Raw genomic sequence first — 13,294 nt, 5'->3', positions numbered from 1 at the left:
TGATTTTTCTTCTCTAGAAATGTTTAAATCTAATGAGGATGCCTCAAATTACTGTTGCAAGCTTTATCTAGCCCCAGTTATAGCTGATTCTTTGGGGGATGGCAAAATATATAGCATACATCAAGACACACACATGATGGCTTTGGTATGGGCATCAGCACAGCCACCTGTTGTATCCACATTTCATAACGTTGGATCTGGAATGTTTACTGACCCAGATGCCACCCAGTTGTGATCCATTCTGGCTGACAGCCCAAAAAAGTATACTGTTCAGGAATGGTAGTAGCTAACTAGAACTTGCCTAGGCTTTCAGCACTGGGGTTTGCAGTGGATGTGCCAAAGATACCTTGTTCTTGAAGAGCCATGAGGAGCACACTGATCATCATGATGATTTTTGTTTCATTGTTTTTGAAGTGCCATTTCACTGAGCTTAGTGACATGCTTCCTTACTCCTTTCCCATTACCTTATTTCATATCTTTTTACAGCCATCTCATAGAAATTTATTTCACATAAACATTTCTGAAACCAGAGATAGCATGAGTTTCATGATTTTGAACTGTTTAAACTTCTGAATAACTGATGAGTGTGTTTTCAACATATAAAACAATACTTGCAACATTTGTGAGATTCCTAACCCTAATGCCTTCTATCTTAAAATTTGGATAGTTTAAGGTTCATTTTTTGCCAAAAATAATATTACCACACATTACAAAAAGTATACATAAATAAAATGGGATTAGAATTTTCATTTGCTTTCTTCTGTACAACTTCATTTTATATTGGAGAATGTGATATGTCGCAGTGTTCCTTTATCTGTGTTTTTAGCAGTGATGATAGGAGGGTGTTTGTAAGCAAGTGACAAATTTTTTTCCTAAAAAGTCTCAGTTTTGGAAAATTAACTTGCATTTATCTTTATTTATGACCTAAGGAAAGTAAATGTAATTTTCCCCATTAATGTTAGAAATCTGACTTAAAGAAAATTTTGATTTCTTTGTCAAGAGAAATTCAACTCAGTGTACAGACACCACATTCATTTAAATTCCCTTGGTTTGGTAACAAAATGCAAATGAAACTGTTAAAATACTGTTCTAATTATTTTAGAGTCAAGATCTGTGATCTTCACTAGGAGTATATCTCTTACCAGGAGCTTCTTTTGTAAAAATAAAATCTCATGTTTTGAAGTCCTGTGTTGCAAACCAGAACTGTTTTGGAAAGTCTTCAGTGTCCACCGGTGCAATTATGCTTAGCCTTTAAATCATCATGCATCACAAGATTATAATCTTAGATGATGTAATTTTTTTTATGTTATCAAGCTGAAATGACTCAACTTGATTTTGATATAAAACTGTTGTATCCTTACCTCCCCTCTAAAACATAACACATTCTTTATATTTTGTGTGGGAGAAAAGCTCTGATACTGCTGTGTATGCTGATGAAAGTTCACCAGAATTCCAACATGAAACCTGTAATAAACTAACCTGTCAGAATTGGTTTTCACATTTAAGAAGTGTTTTTTTTTTTTTTTTTTTTTTTTTTTTTTTGTAGTAATTTTTTGGTTAGGTTAAGGAGGATTCTGGAATTTTTGTCTATATTATTAACATTGCATAGTTAGGTGCTGCCCCAACCTCCCCAAAAAATAAAAGTCTACTTTTTATTTTCTCCAAAAGCAGCTAATCCCTGTGCTTTTTGGTTTAAATTATGTGCTTCAATTTTTCATCCTCATTAAAATTTTTGGTAGTGTATAGATTGATATTAAGTAAATTTAATGCTGGTTGACCAAAATACTTCCTGGATTATTGATAAAATGTATTTGGTTTCCTAGTTTTTAATCAAATCAGGCAAAGGATGCAGTGAATAAAAACTAAGATTTCCTAGATTCATTAGTTTTCAAGACACTGAATCACAGAAATCATATTTGTTACAGTAAGATTAATTGGTAATTAAGCAGAAAGTTGATAGAATCATTTTTAGTGACTCACTGTGGGGAAATACTCCCCTTTTATTTATTTTCATGGTTTAAAAATATTTCTGTTAAAGCCAAAGGACATAAAATAAAATGAAATTTGAAAAATTGCCCTAGAGTATACTTGGCATGTTAGCTTCTGGAGTGACCTCTACTTGTTTGCAGAAAGGGTGAAAAGCCAATTACTGATATCCCTTATTATTCAGCAGCAGTTTAAAAGCAGAGAATAGTGTAACATATTGCAGGCATATTTAAAATACATTGAATCTTGGTTGTTGTTTCTTTTCCACAACCACAGTGAAAGTGATCCCTAGGGCCTATGTAATCACCAGGAAAATGAGATTTTTGTACATTGAATTTTATTTTGCAGACTACATCTCAAAACTATATTTATTCTGCTTAATAAAGGATATATGTAATAATAACAAATTGTAAAATGTCATTTATTCAATAAATATTTGTCAAGTGCCTGCAAGCACTAGGTCTTCCTGAGGGGTAAAAAATGATACTAATAGAGACTATGCCTTAAGTATAAAGAGTGTAAAAAAGTATACATGTGGTCATGATGAAAAAATCAACATGTATTAAGTGCCATAAGAGACCTCTTAAGGGTACTATCACTTAGAGTAGGATGAGAGGATTTCTGGCATAGGTAATCAGGGAAGGCTTCATGGAAGGCACAGTATTTGGCGTGTATCTTAAAGAGAAGATGGCATTGTGGCAATTGGAAATGTGAACAAAGGCCGTCGTGGGTAGAAGGAATAACACGAGGACTGAGGATGTGTGTGCAGCCTTTTTTGGAGTAAAGCAAATTCTGTTTGGCAAAAAACTGAGTATGAAGGGAAAGGGCCCAGATAATGAAAGGTCTTGCACACCTGCCAAGGTGTTTAAACATTACTTGGTAGGCATGGGGGAGCCCATTAGTGTTTTCTGACTGAGGAGCCATTTGATCAGAATCTATCTGTTAGGGTGATGAATCTGGAAGCTCTATTTTGCTTAGATTATACAGGTAGGAGATCATAGATAGGGACACAACTTTTAGGCCACTGCAGTAGATCAAGGGAAAGTAATGAGTAGTTTAACTAAAAGTGGCAGAGTGAATGGAAAGTTAAGGATGGGTTTATGTGACAATGGCTAGGACTTGGTAATGAATGAACAGGGGTAGCTGGTGGTATAAAGGTTACAGATGACTCCCTGCCCTAGCTTAGGATGCAGCACAGAGCAGGTATTCAATAACTAAATATTTGAGTGAAAATTTGGGACTTGAATGACAGAGAGAGTGGATGGCAATAGGAAAATCAAGAAGTTTTTGAAGATGTATGAAGATTTATATTTTAGATTATTGCATTTGAGCTGCTGGCTAGACATAAGTATTGAAATGTCCTTAGACAGTGGAAACTACAGAAATGGAACTTGGAAAAGAAGTTGGATGTGATGAGGTTGGCAGAAAACAGAACAGAAAGGACAAAGAACAAAGCCTTGGATATTGCCCAAAATTTAGAATAAGAGACTTAAGAGGATCTACCAGGAAAATGGAATAGAAGTTAGAGAGGTAGAGAAACTGAGTAAGGAGAGAAGGCTCTTGCCAGCAAGGTTGGAAAATGAAGAAATGTAAAGAAAATGACTATTGAGAAAGGACTATTGATTTTTATTTTTGAAGGAACTATTGAATTAGACGGTGGGTAAGATTATAAGAAATTAAAGGATGAGAGGGGATGAAGTTTGATTATTGTTTGGCAATGAAAGGAAAGCAAAAAGATGAAACCTGAGGAATGGTAGAACAAGAGAAAGATTTTTATTTTAGGTTGTACCCTATTTTGTAAGTGAATAGAGAAGGATCTGGCAAAGAGGGAAAGATGAAGATGAAGATGAAGAGAGAGAAGGGGAGGTAGTGGGAGAGTGAGACAGAATAAAGGAACACGGCAGTAAAGATCTAGACAAAAGTCTTTGTGATCCTGGAAACCCTGCACTGTGCATTTCAACAACCACTAGGCACATGACTGTTGAGCGTTTGAAATGAGGCTGGTGCCACCTGGGGCACTAACTTTTTAATTTCACTTTCACTTAATTTAAATTGAAATACTCACGCTCCCTTCCTGGAAATAGTATATAAGCAGTTAATTTAGGAAAAAGGCAGAACATTGTGAGAGGTAATGGGTGAGTTCCAGAAAAAGTTCGAAGTAGAGGTGATAGTATTCGAAGGTACTCATAGTCAAATAGTTCCCTTCCTTTCCATTACACAGGTAGCATTATTTGCCAGGAGGGTTGGGGTAGGGAGCATGGGAAAGATTTTCAGCAGTCCCTGTGGGGATTTTCAGTGCAGAATCTCTGATGGACGCAGTGTAGGGAATGCTCGGCAGCGTTGAGAGTCCTCCAGGGAAAATGCATTTGTTGTCTGTCTCCACTGCTTTGTCTGGAAGGCTTTCTTCGGTAGCATTCCTGAAATTAGGAGGGAAATAAAAAAGGTAGGAGAGCAAGTTTAGGGAGACCTTTGTAAGGTAGGCACAATGGAATGCTAGGGAGGTAAATGCATGCTACCGACCAGAAGATCTGAAGTACAAAGCATGAAAAAACTGGAAAGGACACCGACCTGGAAGGTAAGGACCCCCCAGCAAAGGCTGGAGTCATGATGAGCATGAGGAGCAGATTCTTTCAGTATCAGACCGTGGAAGATAAGCAAGTTCATAAAATTTTGATTTATAAGAATTGCAGGTTTTGGAGGTAGAGTTTTCAACAGGAAATGGGATAAGAAAGCCATAAGATAAAGAAATGTAAGTTGTTAGGGGAGAGAAATATATGAGACTGATGCACCCAAATTCATGGGAAGGAAGTTCTGCATCCCATAATTATTTTAATATTGCCTTTGCTCCAAATATTAACTCAACTTTGAATATATAGTCTTTTTTTAAATAATTCAAATATGAATATTATAATTAGGATTTATTTTATCCATTTGCAGTGGTATCCAAAGTCATAAAAATTGAATTCCGAGCCAGTTGGCACCTTGGAGATCATCAGTGCTTGGATTATGTAGATAGAAGACCATATCCTTTAGATTGAGTGACTAGTTGAAGATTAAATAGCTAGTGAGTAGCAGAGCTGAGAAAGACTGCAGGTGCACTCCACTGATTCCCAGTTCTGGGCTAAGCTTCAGCAGCTATAATATTCTGGGCTCAGGTCCTCAGTATATATCTAAAATTTGTATTCAAAAATCATTAAAATACAATGTGGAATATTACCTGTAGAAGTTTTCTGTGGTCACTTTCTTTGAACTTATACTTCCAAATTACTAAACTATTGACCATTCTAAAGAAAAGCTTGCTGAAGCAGTATTTCTACTGTCCATCTTAGACCAAAATTTGGTCATTCATAACTGTTTTGACATTTACATTTAAAAAGATTACTAGATGGGGTTTCTAGATTTTAATAAATATAACAACATCTAGAATTAGATTTTGGACTGAGTCCAGGTGTGAAAGAGTTTGTTAATTAGCAGCTGATTTTTCAGCTTTTTAAAAATACGAAGCATGGTCCTGTCCTTACAGCCCTTGTCTTGCTGTTCCTCCTGCGTATCCTTCTGTCTTCCTAATAATGAAGAAAGATACCCAAACAATGTGATCTAAGAAAGAAAGAGGACATTGTTTTCAGAGAACATTAGAACTTTGTAAGATCACTAGCACTTTCCTTTTTACTCAAAGTGATATATTGAGAAACAAACTGGAATGATTGGAAATAATCCTGTTTATTATTTATAAGATCATAATATATTCAGTGTAACAGTATCAGTAGTGTACTTGTATTGCCTATTTTAACATGGATCCAAATTTTTAAAATAAATTGATTAGTCCTATAAATCAGTAACTTTGCTAAAAGTATAATAAGAATTTATAAGCTTATGAGTTGGAGAGATCAAAGTCTTTGGTTTCTGTGACACCTTATGGGATTTCTTGAAGTAATTTATGGGATCAACAATTCTTGAAACTTTGTTTGCGTTTCTTGTAACAACAAACACAATGAAGTAAGATTAACTGCTTTAATAAACTAACCACAGCAGTGTTCAAATGATCAAGGAGTATTAAATTACTGCCATTTTCCTTTTTATTCTTTAACTCCTTTACATTTGGGGGATTTTAGAGAATTATAGCATTTAGATACATAGGACATGAAAACCTCATACCTTAAGATTTTAGGGACTGAATCCTTTAATATATTTACTAAAGTAAATGCTTCTCTTTTTGTTCTCCCTCCCTCCCTCTGACTCTTTCCTCCACAAAATTGGCTCTGTTGTAGATAAATGTAAGAGATACAGAGATCAAAGTTATCTTTCTTATCCTCCAGGAGCTCATGATAGTCTTTATTAAATATAGTGTTTCACCAAATGTGGGTCCCAGACCTGCAGCAGCAGCATTACTTGGGGGTTTCTTAGAGAAGCAAATTCTCATGCCTTACCCTAGACCTACAGAACCAGAACCTCTGGTGACCAGGCTCATCAACCTGTGTTTTAACAAGCCTTCCGGGGAATTCTGATGCACACTCAAATTTGAGAACCATTGGTCTAATGGCTAGAACTTTATACCTTTGTTATTTTTTAATTGAGATATAACTCACATATTATAAAATTCTGCATTTTAAAGTGCTTTTTTTTTTTAGCATATGTTCAGTGGTTTTTAGTATATTCAGAAGGTTGTACAACCATCACCACTATCTAATTCTAGAACATTTTCATCACTCCTAGAAGAAACCCCATACCCTTTAGTCATTCTTAATTCCCTTCTCTCCCACCCTCATGTGGCAACCACTAATCTACTTTCTGTCTATGGATTTGCCTATTCTGGACATTTCATAGAGAGGAATCCTACTTATGTGGCCTTTTGTGTCTGACTTCTTTCACGGTTCATCCATGTTGTAGGAAATATCAGTACTTCATTCTTTTAATGGTTGAGTAACATTCGGTTGTGTGGATAATACCATATTTTGTTTATCCATTCATCAGTTGAAAGACATTTGGATTGTTTTCACTTTTTGGCTATTATGAATGATGCTCCTATGAGCTTTCATGTATAGGCTTTGCTATGAACATGTTTTCAGTTCTCATGCGTATATATACCTAGGCGTGGAATTGCTGGGTCATATTGTAACTCTGTACTTAATTTTGAGGTACTACCAAACTCTTCCACAGTGACCACAGCATTTTACATTGCCACCATCAATGTAGAAGGGTTTCAGTTTTTCCACATCCTCACCAACACTTATTATTTTATGTTTTTTTTTATAGCCAGATAAGAGGATTTGAAGTAGTATCTTGTGCTTTTGATTTGTGTTTCCATAGTAACTAATGATGTTAAGCATCATTTCACATGTGCTTATTGGCCATTTGTGTATCTTCTTCAGAGAAATGTCTATTCAGGTCCTTGGCCCATTTTTTAATTGGTTTGTCTTTTTGGTTGCTGTAAGAGTTTTATATATATTCTGGATACTAAGGTACTAAAGTCTTAGATATATGATTTATAAATATTTTCTCCCATTCTGTGGGTTATCTTTTCATGTTTTTGGTAACGTCCTTTGATGCACAAATGTTTTTGATTTGATGAAGTCCAGCGTATCTATTTTTTCTTTGGGTGCCTATGCTTTCAATGTTACCTTTATTTTTTGAAAGTACTGTCTTCATTTAATTAATCACTTCAAGCCTGCTAAAAGTTGTTTACACATTTTCATTGTAGAAGTCATGAAGAGTTAGATTTCATGGTTTCAATAAATCATCACTTATTTGCCAAGGGATTTCATTTGTAAATTTAAAGCACTTGTTTGCAGGTATTTACAAGGTTTTATGTTATGGTTGTGGAATTTTAAATACCGGCATCATCAGGGCCATGACTTTATAAAAAGCAGTGTCAAATTCATTTAACAAACTGCTGTTTTTGTTTAGGAAAAGTGAAAAGAAACACTATTACTGCTTTGAATACTTTCCTCTTTTAAAAGGGAGAGTGCTTCTTTTAAAAACTGTGAACTTTCTGCCCAAAAAGTAGGGTCTCTAAAGCCATTTGTGAAAGAACATGAGAATCCCCGGAACTTAGAAATAAACACAGAATGGTGTTTATTTGTGTTAGTTTAAATGTAGTAGCACTACGTGTCAGAAAACTGAATCTGTAACACTTAAAAGTTAGTCTAAGCAAGCAAATAATATCAGCTAACATGGCTTTAATCTACTAAGTAACTTTAAATCCAAAAGATCAAAGGAGGTTATAACTAAAAACAGTCCTTCGTGCAGTTTCCCTGTAGAAGCAGGAAAGGCTAGAAATTACTTGTCACCTTCATATCCTGGCTTGCTGACCTTGTGCTCAGATCAAGCCCCTCTGTATGCCAGCTGTTACCATTATTAAGACCTTGCCCCTAGGGGTTAAGTAGGAGAAAAACTCTCCTGTCCTATTGGAGAACCAGCACTGGAAGTTCCAGCCCCTAACATGCCTAATTCAAAGCAATCTGCATGTGCTTGTCATTCAGTCGGTCTTGCCACTCTGCAGAGCAGAGCTGCTCCTGCCAGCTTGTTGCTTTCTGTTGTGCTGTGTTACTGCAGCCAGTTACTGCTGTTGCTACTGCAGTCTATTTGCAGATTACACTGAGCAGGGAAGTTCCTTCTCTCAACATAAAGGTAATGCATTTGCTCTTGCTTTTATAGGTGTGAATTTGTTATTTTGGTGGAAGTTATTTAAAAATTGAGCTTTGTTCTGTGCACCTAGGATTGTATTTTAAAAACCAGCTCACAATTTTTCAATATAAACTTTGAACAGAATTTTAATGCATTAGAATCTTGTGATGTTTATTTGAATTATAGCCCAGCACTAAAAATACAGGCAAGTCAGCTTTTTTTTTGTGAAAATGTATTTCATTTACAGAGTTGGAAGGAAACCTACTTAAGATTTAATTCAGGGAATTTTGAAAATAGGTGCTTTTATCATTACCAGTTGGTGGAGAAATAGAGGTAGAATTGTTGAATTTATTTTAATCACTTTTGTGAATTAAATATTGTAAGACAGTACTAAATTATAAGCATCTTCCAACGTATAAAGATAGAAGTTTGGTGAAGATACCCACTTGGGAACTTTAACAGCAAGTTTCATTCCTACCAAAGTTCATTTCAAATACACAGCTTGGTACACACCCTCAAGTTGTGTTTGAGTTGATTAAATACATTGTGTGCATTTTAATTGGAGCAATGGTAACTACATTATAACTGGATTTGCTGTTTAGAGTGGAAGTCAGAATATATTTACCATGTTTACTTTTGTTAAAAATGAGAATAGAATATTTATATACGAGTGATAGAAAAAATTCAGACTGGTTAAACTTGTAGAATATCTTCACATCTGGTTGTAAAAATCTGAATTAAAAAAATTTAATTAGATAAAAATTTAGTAAAAACTGAGAAGTATTTCATTCAAATCATTGACCATAAATGATTTCTTCAATGATAATGCTAGAAATGTAGAGCATATTTTTCAATTTGCTAAAAATTTCTTTAACAAACAGGTATTCCTGTAAAAGAAACAGAATAAAACATGTCCTTTTTACCCAGAAGAGGATGATTTTAGATTATATTATTTATAATTAAGAAAACTCCAGTTCCCTTTGATGGCTGGGCAGTCACTAAACTATATAAATAAGCTCTAAGCTAATGAGTGCCTCACTTGTAGGCAGTGGGTTTACTACTTCCCATGGTTTTAATGTATGTTGACATTAAATGCTTTTTAAAATGTTAAAATAGTCTTTTTGCATCTATTTTTGCCTTGTACCTCTAACAGACTATCTTAAGATACTTTCATTGTCAAAATATTGCACTTTAGAGTATTTTCTTAGATGTACATTTTAATTCATAACTGTTTTAGAATATAAAAATAAGTCAGAGTATTTTAATAGATTTTCCATACTCAATATGGCTTACATTTTAAACCTGAGTTTTATAATAGTGACTATTCACTATTTGCATTGATTATGAAAAAAAAAGTGTAATATTAAAGTGTCTGAAATGAATGACCTATAAAGCAGTGTAGAAAATACATGCTAACCTTGCCTTGCTCTGGGAAATGAGCTGTATTATAAAATTGACCCATTCATCATGATAATCTAATCCTAATTATTTCTGAAATTTACATTGAACCAATCAACCCTTTGTGGCAACTGTTGGGAACTTTGCTTTTCAGTGTTTGCTGTTCCCCAGTTCTTCTCCTTTCAGTCTAACTGCTTTAATTTCTGGGATTGGATTGGATTCCACTCAGAGCATTTTCACTGTAAGGCTTTCACAACCCAGTGTGGGTGATACACAGGTTTGACATACAGACTATATGAACATTACCTATTTTAAAAAATTGCAATCCCTGATTACATCCTAATGCAGGAAACAAAACTGTGATGTTTAGGATCAAGATAAGTTAACTGCTTAGGCTATTGGCCTTTTTGGAAAAATATAAAACAAAACAACTGAAGTAAGTTAGAGAAGCAACACTTGTGAAAGTGGAAGAGGGTGGTTCTTTATATTCTCTGTCTTAATTTCTGCTCTTTTTATCATCTTAATCACTGTTAAACAGCCTCACATATTTAGATTCCAAGAAAACTACTCACAAGGAACACATTAGGTGCTTATTGTGTGCTTGCTGACTAAGGACATGCACCTTTTTAACTGAAAAATATGATTCAGTTATCTTTATGAACAAACAAGAATCCATGTCAACAGTAAAATAGTTTCAGTTCATCTATTATATGCAAAAAAGCAAATAGAATTCACAATAATTTGAGTAAGGAGTAGATTTATGAAAGTTGTACCCAAGCCCTTACTAAGATTTAATTTACTGATCCAATTCAAGTAAGTAAAGAAAATCTTTACAAATTTGATATTTTTGTTTTTCCAAGCTTAAGGTAAATCTCACAGCCCTTTAAATAAAAGGATGTCTTTGTGTTTAATATTAATACCCTGAGAGATGTTGCCCAAGTTGCTCAATAGACTAAAGGAAAGGATACCCTTAAGACATTATTTGCTGGGCTCTGCAGGGAAGAACCCATTTGCGAAACTGCTCTAGGAAATTTGATTTGCTACTTGGCAGAACTTCACAAAACAGCAGGGAGTGAGGGGGACTCATATCAGATACTTAGCATTTGTAGGAAAAGTTTAGATAATTCTAAAGTGTAGTATTAAAAAACAACAGACTCCCATCTAAATCAAACAATTTTTAAGAACTTGCTGGTGATTGGTGTCAGTTTTGGACTTTCATGGAACACATTTTCAGAATTCTCTCACATTCTTTTTATTGCCTCACAATATGGGGGAGTAGAATTTTCTTAGCTCGATTTAGTCTCAGTGATTCCTTTCCTTTGAGCTGCTAATCGTTGAGTTTTTGAGATGGGTGAAGTATTAAGTACCCATTGTGTCCATAGACATACTTGTGATCTGCTCAACAACATTACTTAAGCTCAGTAATATGATAACTGTTTCTCCTGGGGAAGAGCTATAGTGATACAGGTAGATTACTCAATTGAAAAATTACCTGGTTTGCAATTTTGAAGCAAAATAGTTTCAGATGAAATCTTAGGGCCTAAAGATAGACCTGCCACATCTCGAGGGTCCTGTTTATTAACCAAATAATTCTTATTTGGCAATGCTGTAAGGCTAGATAGCAGGCCTGGTGTCTGGAGACTGTCTGACCCTAGAATTGGGAAGTTGAAGATGCTTAAAATGCATTCAAAAAATTTTTTTTCTTGGCATGAAACTTTAGGAAACGTGCTCTTTTATTAAAGGGGCTTGGGACTTCATGCTGGAGGTTGGCCAGAGGTTGGGAATATACTTTTCAACAAGGGTAAAATAAACTCAAAGTCAAATTAGCTATTTCCTAAACTTTCTTCAAAAGATCCATAAGTAATTGAGGCTTTGTGACAACTTCTTTCATATTTCCACTACATCACTCCACACTCCACATGAAGTCTGCACTGCTGTGTCTCTTGAACTATGTTATTAACACTTTCTCGGTGCTGCATCCTTGTCCCCACTCTTCCAACTTTAAAAGGACTGTAGATGAAACATCTTTTCATTGTTACCAAAAAAAAAGAAATGAAGATATTCCAAATACCAGAGTACATCTTACATGGAGTACCAGATCCAAATAAGTTTTAATATATAGCACATTCTGCATTTCAAGCATTATTTTCTGATTGTTGAATAATTTGAGTGGCAATTGCTTAATCTTATGAATCGATCAGCATTAATTATATAAAGTGTAAATAGTGTTTCTCAAACAAAGTTGCACTGTAGAATTATATGAGGAGGTTTTAAAAACATGCTAATGCCCACGCTCCATCACAATATGATGTAAATCAGAACCCCTGGGACAGGGCCCTGCATCTGTAATTTTTTTTTGTTTTTGCATTACCAAAGTGATTCTAATGTGCAGCCAAGGTTGGGATTACTGTAATAGACTTGTAATTTTGTATTTATTGTATTTATTGCTTCTTTTCAAGACTTGTAGCAAAGTCTAGATAAATGTCTTGTCTGACTCTTGGATTAGATACCTACGTATTGGAGGACTTTCTGACATTCTTTAAATCATCATTGTTTGGCATTTCTGATTGTAGAGAGCTTCTCCAGCTTTCTTTTATATATTCTTACTATAGTAATTGGCATAAGTCTCTAGTCTTAGGGTAGAAAAGAAATTAGTCCAGCTCAATGAAATCTAAACATATCTGAAGAAGGACCTCAAAGATAGAAGAAACCTCTTCTCTGTCTCTATTCCTTTTTTTGTCAGGGCATTGATGCTTATTTATACAACACTTATAACATGAGTGTGGAAGAAGTAGTGAACATTGTGTGGAATGGTGATTTTTGTGGATGAACTTGGAAAAGAAATCTCTGAAAATTGCTTTAATAATTGCAGTGCAATGCTAGCATCCTTCTTTAGGAAGACGTGTTTCTACTGAGAAAAGGATGTGATTGACTATCATTTATCCCAGATTATAAAGGTAAACATCATTTTATACCTGTGTTTCTCTTCCCACATAGATCTGTTACCAGAGGTACATTGGACATAAAACTAAAGGAGAAAAATGTGATTAATGTTTCTACAAGTCTGAAATTCCTATCACTTACCCCCACAGGCATAGATCTCTACTTTAACAATTTAGATCATTTCCAGGGGTAACATCTTTTCCAAATTCAGGTTTTTCAGATTTGCTATAGCACATACACTGTAATATCTTTCTAAGGGTATTTTACTTTTAAATGTTTTTGTGGTAAATTGGGGGGTGGGGGGGGAGACTTTATCTGACAGTTTTTATTTTATTTCTGCATC

At 34.8% G+C, this 13,294-nt stretch overlaps 1 protein-coding gene across 7 annotated transcripts in view; it reads left to right on the top strand.

The window, feature by feature from the left end:
* Nucleotides 1-13,294, top strand: part of DISP1 (dispatched RND transporter family member 1) — a 273,352-nt gene that overhangs the window by 146,977 nt on the left and 113,081 nt on the right. Inside the window, exon 1 of one of the 7 annotated variants that reach the window (XM_037823306.1) lies at nucleotides 4,448-4,561. The exons of 5 other annotated variants lie outside the window; for them this stretch is intronic. The gene's annotated coding sequence lies outside the window, so the exon portion shown is untranslated. Of the gene's footprint in view, nucleotides 1-4,447; nucleotides 4,562-7,792; nucleotides 8,614-13,294 lie in introns of those variants that run through there. One more of the 7 variants, XM_037823296.1, reaches the window with a different exon arrangement.

Source organism: Choloepus didactylus, chromosome 2 (assembly GCF_015220235.1).
Source record: "Choloepus didactylus isolate mChoDid1 chromosome 2, mChoDid1.pri, whole genome shotgun sequence".
In the NCBI taxonomy this organism is placed as follows: domain Eukaryota; kingdom Metazoa; phylum Chordata; class Mammalia; order Pilosa; family Megalonychidae; genus Choloepus; species Choloepus didactylus.
Note: the sequence above shows the minus strand (reverse complement) of the source record. Positions and strands in the feature narration are given on the sequence as shown.